A 12,416-nucleotide genomic window follows, 5' to 3' on the forward strand; every position below is an offset into this window, starting at 1 on the left:
CACAGGTGCTGAGTGCCCCAGGTATTAACCGGCCTGAAGTTATCACCTGGACAGCTAAGGCTCTAGAATCTGAGTATTGAGGAGAGATTGGAGACAGAGCTACTCACCCGGGCCAAGTGGAATTGGCAGCATCTCTTTATGGTTGAAGGCTCTTTCTCTGGAATCAGGCAGCCCTGAGTTCAAATGCTGCCTCTATCACTTGCTAGTGGGCTGGCCTAGGATAAGTTCATGTTTCTGATCCTCACTTTCCTCATCGGTCATCTGAAGGTAAATGCCAGAGTAGGGGGCATTCTTAAGATGCTTGGATTTTCACAGGGAGGCTCGGGGATTACAGGCTGGAAGAGTTCTAAGATGCTTAGCACCACGCCTGGCACATCTTAAACACATAATAAATGTCAGCAGCTATTAAGGATATCACATGAATAAAGTTTTACAAGCATGCTGTTTCTGGGATACAAGCGGGACCCCGAGGGGTGCATGTTAACATATTCAAGTCATAAAATCAGAAAAGACCCATTTAGATGGCTGTACAGTTATAGAGAGGAAAAATGCCTCTTAGCATACATGTTATTTGCAACAAAGCAAAACAAATTTGTGAGCTTCTTATTGCAGATGAAGCAGAGGGAGAGCCTGAAAAATTTCCTGCCGTCTTGAGGCAATAAATAGAAAATGGGTTGTATAGTACTGATTGCTGCTAATTTAAGACATATAAAAATCACTGATGGCCTCTTTTTGTTCTCCACTTTTTTCTGTTATTTACTAAAGGTAAAATAGTCATACATTTACATACATTATCTTTGTCCTTGTAACTCATTTTTATGTTAAGGATATATATTCCTTATTCTATCTCTTACACTTATTTTTTTTTCCAACCTACCATTCCCTGTAAGAATTTAATCCTTGTGCTTGGGAATCAAGTGTACAATTCTCCTTGCCTAGAATGCTCTAATCTGCCTGCTGCTATGTTTGGCAAGCTGTTACTCCTCAACCAGCTATTACCTTTGTGAAGTATTTCTCAAGATCACCAGCCTTGATGGCCCTTTCTTCTTTGATTCTGTGAGGCTCTTTTTAATGTTTCTTTTAAAGCATTTTTCATATTGGGCTCTCATTCTTTGTGTACATATCCATCTTTCCCTTTATACTGGGAAACCTTTGAGTCAAGAGTAGCATCTCTCCCTCTCTTCCTTCATCAAACATGTATTAAGCATCAGACCCTGTGATAGGATCTGTGGATACAGGAGTGGATTAGACACAGCCCCTGGTCTGGAAGGGAGATCTGAAGACAATGTGGGAGCAATTAAAGAATGAGGCACTGAGCTAAAACCTTGCATAATGCTTTATTTAGTCTTCTGAATGACCTTAGATGCATCTGTGAGGACTCCCATTTTACCACTGAAACGCCTGAGCTAAGGAGAAAATATAACTCACAAAAGAACATAAGGCTAGCAAGTGTCCACAATTCCAGTGTCAAGGTGGGGGTCAGGAGACCCCCTCTGGAGGAGGCAAGGCCCAGCAATGTCACGACTGTGAGGATGTGGCCAGATGAAGGAGTCAGGGGAAGGAACTCCAGGAAGAGAGACAAGGCTATGCAAAGGCTTAGGGGTGAGGGAGCATTGCTATTTTGGGAATTATAAAAGTATTAGTCATCTCTGGATTTCCAGTGTTCACACAGTGCTCAGTACACAGTAGATGCTCACTGAATATTGTAAGAATGCATTCCTGCCGCTGAAGTCCCCCAAACTTGTAATTCAACTCAGGACTCGAGTTTCTTGTATTCCTCAGTATTCTTCAGTAAATTCTCATTTTTGCTGAGCTTCTGGCTTGCATATACCGGTGGCTCAACTTGGAAGAGTGTGCCCTCAAACTGTCTCCATTCAGCCTTCCAGAAATACAGTTCAGAGGCTTCCTCCCCCACTTCTACCCTTTAAATGTCCAGGGACTGTTTCTACATTTGGTTCAGACAGACTGAGGAAGGTTTTGGGCATAGATGAACAATTGCTGGATAGACAGTTGATGGAGTCTCTTGACTGAGACCATCTGTAGGCTACACAGCTCTGGGGTATGTGAAAACTGCCCCTTGCAGATGGGAGGCTGAGCTCAAGAAACATCAATCTAAGGGAAGTTGCTTATAGTTCAGCCACAATTCCTAACTCTTGTATCTCTTTCTCATCTGCTCTCCTCCCCATAGCCCTGAAGAATGCTGTTTTAGACTGGATGGGGTGGGGCAGATGGAGAAACTGTTCTCTTTCTTTTGCTTTTGCTGAAGACATGTTGTCAAGGTCAGGAATGTTATTTCTTTTATATGGGATGTCAGTTAATAGGAAGGACTCTGGAGCCAGACTGCATGGGGTTTGAATCCTGGCTCTGCTACTTACCAGCTTCTTGACCTTGGATAAGTTACTTAACATCTCTGTGCCTCAGCTTCCCTATCTGTAAAATGGGATTAATAATAGTACCTATTTCATAAGGTTTTTGTGAGAGTGTAAAGGAACTAAAATATTTAAAGCACTTAGAACAGTACCTGGAACATCTTAGGTGCAGTATATGTGACGATGATGATTGTGATAATTAAAGTTACTCTACACAAACTCCCTTCTTTCTTCTGGTTCATTTGTACTAAATGTTAAAATGTCCCATTTAGTCTAAAAGCCCAATAAAATAGGAATTAGTTCTTATTTTCTTTGAAGACATGGTGAATTTAGACTTTAAGTTGGTAATATCATGTTTAAGCTGTCTAGCATGGTAAACCACGAAAAGAAAAACAAAATAATAAGATTTCAGATGAAAATAGTTGGGCTATTCACAAGAATAAAATACCCTAGGTTGTTTGAGTTGGTATATTGCTCAAAACCAGAAGAAACCTGATCTAGTCCACTTACTGAAATTTTGATGGGTAAACCGAAGCACAGAGAACTGACTAATGCAGGGTTATATAGGGCTAGACCTAGAATATACTTTTCCTGATCCCTGTTCATGTTCCTTGGAATGCCCTGCAGCCAAAGGATGTTCACTCTATGAAGCTTCTCAAATTTTTTTTAATGATAAGGGTCAGCAAATGCTTTCTGCAAAGGGCCTGACAGTAAATTATTCTGGGTTTTGTTGGCCATCTGTCTGTTACCACCACTCAACTCTGCCATTGCAGTGTGAAAGCAGCCATAGACAGCATGCAAATGAATGGATGTGACTGTGTTTTAATAAAATTTTATTTATAAAAAATATGGTGGGCCAGATTTGGCCCATGGGTTGTGGTTGCAAATTTCTGCTCTATGATATCCCCAGCTGAAGTGTTAAAGGGAAATACCAGAGCAATAAATGCTCTTCTACATGAAACAGAAGCCATTAGTCAAATGCTTAACATGAAGAAGTAGCCAGAAGAAAGAGCTGTGGTGTGTGAAGTAATGAGGATAATTAGGCAAAAACCAGCTCTACTTTTCCATCCCAGCTAATTCAGTTTCTTTTTATTTATAATGTTTTAAAAGAGGGAAAATAGAGATGGAAATTTTTCTACCTAAACAGTGGGATTAAGAGAAAAAATTCTGTAAAGTGGTTTTGGTTACCGTGGCATTCCTGGTACAACTTGCCAGAACATCCAAATAAAAGGGCAAGCTTTTATCTCTCCATGCAACTCAATTAATTTTAATCTATAAGATGGGAATTATCCACTTAGCTTCCAAGATTAGCTTGCTTTATTAGGGCATCAAAAAATAAGCAGAAAGAAAAGAAAATGTGCTTGAAGATGACTTGCTTTCATTTGAGAAAATCAGTCCACAGTTTTTTTTTCTGACAGTCTTAATAAATGTTTGCTTTATTCTTTAATTTAAAAAAGATAAAGAAGCTCTTCATGGCCACTGAATCTGGAATCTGGTATACCTGAGATGGCCCTGAGCGTTTTGATAGTGCCAAACAATAGTAACTTACATAGTGGCTTCCAACGTTCCAGGTAGGATCTATTGCTCCCATCCCACTGCCACCACCCAGATCTAGACCTAGCTATCAAATCTTTCAGTCCTTACAATAGCCCTATGGGTTAGTACTATTATGAGTCTTTTCTTTTTGTTTTTTTGGAAATAATTTTTTTAAATTTTATTATTATTATGCTTTAAGTTTTAGGGTACATGTACACAATGTGCAGGTTTGTTACATATGTATACGTGTGCCGTGTTGGTGTGCTGCACCCATTAACTCGTCATTTAGCATTAGGTATATCTCCTAATGCTATCCCTCCCTCCTCCCCCCACCCCACAATAGTCCCCAGTGTGTGATGTTCCCTTTCCTGTGTCCAAGTGTTCTCATTGTTCAATTCCCACCTATGAGTGAGAACATGCGGTGTTTGGTTTTTCATCCTTGTGATACTTGCTGAGAATGATGGTTTCCAGTTTCATCCATGTCCCTACAAAGGACATGAACTCATCATTTTTTATGGCTGCATAGTATTCCATGGTGTATATGTGCCACATTTTCTTAATCCAGTCAACATTAATGGACATTTGGGTTGGTTCCAAGTCTTTGCTATTGTGAATAGTGCCGCTATAAACATACGTGTGCATGTGTCTTTATAGCAGCATGATTTATAATCCTTTGGGTATACACCTAGTAATGGGATGGCTGGGTCAAATGGTATTTCTAGTTCTAGATCCCTGAGGAATCGCCACACTGACTTCCACGATGGTTGAACTAGTTTACAGTCCCACCAACAGTGTAAAAGTGTTCCTATTTCTCCACATCCTCTCCAGCACCTGTTGTTTCCTGACTTTTTAATGATCACCATTCTAACTGGTGTGAGATGGTATCTCATTGTGGTTTTGATTTGCATTTCTCTGATGGCCAGTGATGAGGAGCATTTTTTCATGTGTTTTTTGGCTGCATAAATGTCTTCTTTTGAGAAGTGTCTGTTCATATCCTTTGCCCACTTTTTGATGTGGTTGTTTGTTTTTTTCTTGTAAATTTGTTTGAGTTCATTGTAGATTCTGGATATTAGCCCTTTGTCAGTTGAGTAGGTTGCAAAAATTTTCTCCCATTCTGTAGGTTGCCTGTTCACTCTGACAGTAGTTTCTTTTGCTGTGCAGAAGCTCTTTAGTTTAATGAGATCCCATTTGTCAATTTTGGCTTTTGTTGCCATTGCTTTTGGTGTTTTAGACATGAAGTCCTTGCCCATGCCTATGTCCTGAATGGTATTGCCTAGGTTTTCTTCTAGAGGTTTTATGGTTTTAGGTCTAACATGTAAGTCTTTAATCCATCTTGAATTAATTTTTGTATAAGGTGTAAGGAAGGGATCCAGTTTCAGCTTTCTACATATGGCTAGCCAGTTTTCCCAGCACCATTTATTAAATAGGGAATCCTTTCCCCATTGCTTGTTTTTGTCAGGTTTGTCAAAGATCAGATAGTTGTAGATATGTGGCATTATTTCTGAGGGCTCTGTTCTGTTCCATTGGTCTATATCTCTGTTTTGGTACCAGTACCATGCTGTTTTGGTTACTGTAGCCTTATAGTATCATTTGAAGTCAGGTAGCATAATGCCTCTGGCTTTGTTCTTTTGGCTTAGGATTGACTTGGCGATGTGGGCTGTTTTTTGGTTCTATATGAACTTTAGTTTTTTCCAATTCTGTGAAGAAAGTCATTGGTAGCTTGATGGGGATGGCATTGAATCTGTAAATTACCTTGGGCCGTATGGCCATTTTCATGATATTGATTCTTCCTATCCATGAGCATGGAATGTTCTTCCATTTGTTTGTATCCTCTTTTATTTCATTGACCAGTGGTTTGTAGTTCTCCTTGAAGAGGTCCTTCACATCCCTTGTAAGTTGGATTCCTAGGTATTTTATTCTCTTTGAAGCAATTGTGAATGGGAGTTCACTCATGATTTGGCTCTTTGTTTGTCTGTTCTTGGTGTATAAGAATGCTTGTGATTTTTGTACATTGATTTTGTATCCTGAGACTTTGCTGAAGTTGCTTATCAGCTTGAGGAGATTTTGGGATGAGATGATGGGGTTTTCTAGATATACAATCATGTCATCTGCAAACAGGGACGATTTGACTTCCTCTTTTCCTAATTGAATACCCTTTATTTCCTTCTCCTGCCTGATTGCTCTGGCCAGAACTTCCAACACTATGTTGAATAAGAGTGGTGAGAGAGAGCATCCCTGTCTTGTGCACGTTTTCAAAGGGAATGCTTCCAGTTTTTGCCCATTCAGTATGATATTGGCTGTGGGCTTGTCATAGATAGCTCTTATTATTTTGAGATACATCCCATCAATACCTAATTTATTGAGTTTTTAGCATGAAGCATTGTTGAATTTTGTCAAAGGCCTTTTCTGCATCTATTGAGATAATCATGTGGTTTTTGTCTTTGGTTCTGTTTATATGCTGGATTACATTTATTGATTTGCATATGTTGAACCAGCCTTGCATCCCAGGGATGAAGCCCACTTGATCATGGTGGATAAGCTTTTTGATGTACTGCTGGATTCGGCTTGCCAGTATTTTATTGAGGATTTTTGCATCAATGTTCATCAGGGATATTGGTCTAAAATTCTCTTTTTTGGTTGTGTCTCTGCCAGGCTTTGGTATCAGGATGATGCTGGCCTCATGAAATGAGTTAGGGAGGATTCTCTCTTTTTCTATTGATTGGAATAGTTTCAGAAGGAATGGTACCAGCTCCTCTTTGTACTTCTGGTAGAATTCGGCTGTGAATCCCTCTGGTCCTGGACTCTTTTTGGTTGGTAAGCTATTGATTATTGCCTCAATTTCAGAGCCTGTTATTGGTCTATTCAGAGATTCAACTTCTTCCTGGTTTAGCCTTGGGAGGGTGTATGTGTCGAGGAAATTATCCATTTCTTCTAGATTTTCTAGTTTATTTGTGTAGAGATGTTTATAGTATTCTCTGATGGTAGTTTGTATTTCTGTGGGATCGGTGGTGATATCCCCTTTATCATTTTTTATTGCATCTATTTGATTCTTCTCTCTTTTCTTCTTTATTAGTCTTGCTAGCAGTCTATCAATTTTGTTGATCTTTTCGAAAAACCAGCTCCTGGATTCACTGATTTTTGAAGTGTTTTTTGTGTCTCTATTTCCTTCAGTTCTGCTCTGATCTTAGTTATTTGTTGCCTTCTGCTAGCTTTTGAATGTGTTTGCTCTTGCTTTTCTAGTTCTTTTAACTGTGATGTTAGGGTGTCAATTTTAGATCTTTCCTGCTTTCTCTTGTGGGCATTTAGTGCTATAAATTTCCCTCTACACACTGCTTTAAATGTGTCCCAGAGATTCTGGTATGTTGTGTCTTTGTTCTCGTTGGTTTCAAAGAACATCTTTATTTCTGCCTTCATTTCATTATTTACCCAGTAGTCATTCAGGAGCAGGTTGTTCAGTTTCCATGTAGTTGAGCGGTTTTGAGTGAGTTTCTTAATCCTGAGTTCTAGTTTGATTGCACTGTGGTCTGAGAGACAGTTTGTTATAATTTCTGTTCTTTTACATTTGCTGAGGAGTGCTTTATTTCCAACTATATGGTCAATTTTGGAGTAGGGGTGGTGTGGTGCTGAAAAGAATGTATATTCTGTTGATTTGGGGTGGAGAGTTCTGTAGATGTCTATTAGGTCCGCTTGGTGCAGAGCTGAGTTCAATTCCTGGATATCCTTTTTAACTTTCTGTCTTGTTGATCTGTCTAATGTTGACAGTGGGGTGTTAAAGTCTCCCATTATTATTGTGTGGGAGTCTAAGTCTCTTTGTAGGTTACTAAGGACTTGCTTTATGAATCTGGGTGCTCCTGTATTGGGTGCATATATATTTAGGATAGTTAGCTCTTCTTGTTGAATTGATCCCTTTACCATTATGTAATAGCCTTCTTTGTCTCTTTTGATCTTTGTTGGTTTAAAGTCTGTTTTATCAGATACTAGGATTGCAACCCCTGCCTTTTTTTGTTTTCCATTTGCTTGGTAGGTCTTCCTCCATCCCTTTATTTTGAGCCTATGTGTGTCTCTGCACGTGAGATGGATTTCCTGAATACAGCACACTGATGGGTCTTGACTCTTTATCCAATTTGCCAGTCTGTGTCTTTTAATGGGAGCATTTAGTCCATTTACATTTAAAGTTAATATTGTTATGTGTGAATTTGATCCTGTCATTATGATGTTAGTTGGTTATTTTGCTCGTTAGTTGATGCAGTTTCTTCCTAGCCTTGATGGTCTTTACAATTTGGCATGTTTTTGCAGTGGCTGATACTGGTTGTTCCTTTCCATGTTTAGTGCTTCCTTCAGGAGCTCTTTTAGGGCAGGCCTGGTGGTGACAAAATCTCTCAGCATTTGCTTGTCTTTAAAGTATTTTATTTCTCCTTCACTTATGAAGCTTAGTTTGGCTGGATATGAAATTCTGGGTTGAAGATTCTTTTCTTTAAGAATGTTGAATATTGGTCTCCACTCTCTTCTGGCTTGTAGAGTTTCTGCTGAGAGATCAGCTGTTAGTCTGATGGGCTTCCCTTTGTGGGTAACCCGACCTTTCTCTCTGGCTGCCCTTAACATTTTTTCCTTCATTTCAAGTTTGGTGAATCTGACAATTATATGTCTTGGAGTTGCTCTTCTCAAGGAGTATCTTTGTGGCATTCTCTGTATTTCCTGAATTTGAACGTTGGCCTGCCTTGCTAGATTGGGGAAGTTCTCCTGGATAATATCTTGCAGAGTGTTTTCCAACTTGGTTCCATTCTCCCCGTCACTTTCAGGTACGCCAATCAGACGTAGATTTGGTCTTTTCACATAGTCCCGTATTTCTTGGAGGCTTTGTTCGTTTCTTTTTATTCTTTTTTCTCTAAACTTCTCTTCTCGCTTCATTTCATTCATTTCATCTTCCATCAGCGATACCCTTTCTTCCAGTTGATCGCATCCGCTACTGAGGCTTCTGCATTCATCATGTAGCTCTTGTGCCTTTGTTTTCAGCTCCATCAGGTCCTTTAAGGACTTCTCTGCATTGGTTATTCTAGTTACCCATTCATCTAATTTTTTTTCAAAGCTTTTAACTTCTTTGCCATTGGTTCGAATTTCCTCCTGTAGCTCAGAGTAGTTTGATCGTCTGAAGCCTTCTTCTCTCAACTCGTCAAAGTCATTCTCCATCCAGCTTTGTTCCGTTGCTGGTGAGGAGCTGCGTTCCTTTGGAGGAGGAGAGGTGCTCTGATTTTTAGAGTTTCCAGTTTTTCTGCTCTGTTTTTTCCCCATCTTTGTGGTTTTATCTACCTTTGGTCTTTGATGATGGTGACGTACAGATGGGTTTTTGGTGTGGATGTCCTTTTTGTTTGTTAGTTTTCCTTCTAACAGACAGGACCCTCAGCTACAGGTCTGTTGGAGTTTGCTAGAGGTCCACTCCAGACCCTGTTTTCCTGGGTATCAGCAGCGGTGGCTGCAGAACAGTGTATATTGGTGAACCGCAAATGCTGCTGCCTGATTGTTCCTCTGGAAGTTTTGTCTCAGAGGAGTACCCGGCTGTGTGAGGTGTCAGTCCGCCCCTACTGGGGGGTGCCTCCCAGTTAGACTACTCGGGAGTCAGGGACCCACTTGAGGAGGCAGTCTGTCCGTTCTCAGATCTCCAGCTGCATGCTGGGAGAACCACTACTCTCTTCAAAGCTCAGTTGGAAATGCAGAAATCACCCGCCTTCTGCATCGCTCACGCTGGGAGCTGTAGACTGGAGCTGTTCCTATTCGGCCATCTTGGCTCCTCCCCAGTCCACAGTTAGTTAGGGCAAAAGTTAGAGGCTGCAGGGAGGTTAGCAGAGTGAGATTTAATTATTGTGAGATAAGTGTACAGTCAAGAAAATGCCATGAAGCATTCTCTCTGTGAGGTGCATAGTTACCTACATCTTTTGGAATTGTTTATGATGGGGATGTGTATTAGTGATCTATTGCTACACAATAATCACACCCAAACTTAACAGCTTAACACAAAACACATTTATTACCTCACAATTTCCGTGATCAAAAATGTAGGCACAATTTAGCTGGGTCTTCTGTGTCAGAGTCTTTGGATAAGGCTGCAGTTAAGGTCGTCAACCTGGCTGAGGTTTCATTTGAAGGTTCTACTGGGGATGAACCCCCTTCCAAGTTCCCATGGCTGTTGGTAGGGTTCAGTTCCTCAAGGGTTGTTGTACCGAGGGCCTCAGTCCTTAGCTGCCTGTTGGCGGGAGGCTACCCTCAGTTCCTTGCTATGGAGGCCTCTCTAGTATGTCAGCTTGCTTCATCAAACCATGCAAGCCAAGAAGACAATACAGTCTGCTAGCAAGACGGAAGTTACAATTTTTTTTTTTTTTTAGAGACGGAGTCTTGCTCTGTCACCCAGGCTGGAGTGCAGTGGCATGATCTTGGCTCACTGCAAGCTCCGCCTCCTTGGTTCATGCCATTCTCCTGCCTCAGCTTCCCAAGTAGCTGGGACTACAGACACCCGCCACCACGCCCAGCTAATTTTATTTTTGTATTTTTAGTAGAGACAGGGTTTCATTGTGTTAGCCAGGATGGTCTCGATCTCCTGATCTTGTGATCCACCCACCTTGGCTTCCCAAAGTGCTGGGATTACAGGCGTGAGGCACTGTGCCCGGCCGGAAGTTACAATCTTACATAACCTAATTATAGAAGTGACAGCCCATCGTCGTTGACATATTCTATCGATTAGAAGTAGGTCACAGGTCCTGTCCATATCAAAAAAAAGAAAGGAACCATGCAAAGATATGAAGGTGAAGAGGAGGGGATGATTGGGGGACATCTTAGAGTCTACCTGCTACAGGAAGAGAGAAGTAATGATTTCAGTGAAGTGGTAATGAGAGAAAGTACACTGCCTTGATAAGAAGATCTCTGAAGCTGTATTTACTCTGAAGGATGTGTGATCATTGACTATCATGGGCCGAAGAGGAGGGATAACGTGTGCATGTATCATACCATTGCTATTCCTAACTACAAACTCTGGTTTCTGAGAAGTTTAAACTGTAGGGAGACCATTCATCCTCATTAAATCTAGATGCTGTGCTATAACATTGGGTAAACAGAGCCCGTGTAACTCTTTTAGTGACAAGCAACAGAAAATCCAGCTCAAGTGGTTAAGAAAAGAGAGAATGTATTAGCTTATACAGCTGAAAACTCTAAGATTAAATTTCACTTCAGGTGTAGCTGGGTTCAGGGCTTAAGCAAAATATTTTATTTGTTTACTTTTGTGGTTAAGGTTATTGAGACATAACTTGGGTATGGTACCCTTTTTGTATACAGTTTTGTGAGTTTTGACAAACATGTGCAGTCGTGTACTCACCAACATAATCAGGATATAGAACATTTCCACAGTCCCCACTCCCTAATTTTTTTCTTGTCCCTTTGTAGTCAACTTCTCCTGCTACCCTCAGCCCCGACAACCACTCATCTCTTTTCAGTACCTATAGTTTTGCCTTTTTCAGAATATCTTTTAAATGGAATTAAGTAGTCTAGATGTACTCAGAAGAGTATGTGTCTGGCCTCTGTTACTCACTATCCTGCCTTTGAGATTCATCTGTGTCATCGCATCTCTCATTTCTTTTTATCACTGAGTAGCCCATTGTACAGATGTACAATGATTTTTAAAACCTATTAACCAATTGCAGACCATTTGATTTGTTACCATTTTTGGCAACTGTGAATAAAACTACTAGAAACATTTGTGCATATATGTTTTGTGTGTGTGTGAATGTAAGTTTTCATTGTTCTGTTAAACACCTAGTAGGGAAGTTGCTTAGTAATACAGTAAATCTGTGTTTAATTTTACAAGAAACTAACAAATTGTTTTCCAGAATGGGTTATACCAGGGCTGGCTATGGTGGCTCACCCCTGTAATCCCAGCACTTTGGGAGATAGAGGTGGGTAGATCACCTGAGGCCAGGAGTTCGAGACCAACTTGGTCAACATAGCGAAACCCCATTTCTACTAAAAATAAAATAAAATACAAGTTACTCCCTATTCTCACAAGTACTTGATATTGCTCACTTTTTAAGATTTATTTTAGCTATTCTAATAGGTGTGCAGTGCTATCTCAAGGTACTTTTAATTTACATTTTCCTGATAACTAATGATGTCAATCATCTTTATGTGTTTATGTGCTATCTGTATGTCCTCCTTGGGGAAGTATCCATGTAAATCTTTTCCCATTTTAATAATTGTATACTTACTTATTTTGAGAATAAATGTTATTCTTTTTTATTATTATACTTTAAGTTCTGGGGTAGATGTGCACAATGTGCAGGTTTGATACATAGATTTACATGTACCTTGTTGGTTTGCTGCACCCATCGACTCATCATTTACATTAGGTATTTCTCCTAATGCTATCCCTCCTCCAGCCCCCACCCTCCAACAGGCCCCAGTGTGTGATGTTCCTCGCCCTGTGTCCAAGAGTTCTCATTGTTCACTTCCCACCTATGAGTGAGAACATGC

This window comes from Hylobates moloch, unplaced genomic scaffold (assembly GCF_009828535.3).
Source record: "Hylobates moloch isolate HMO894 unplaced genomic scaffold, HMol_V3 SCAFFOLD_23, whole genome shotgun sequence".
NCBI lineage: Eukaryota > Metazoa > Chordata > Mammalia > Primates > Hylobatidae > Hylobates > Hylobates moloch.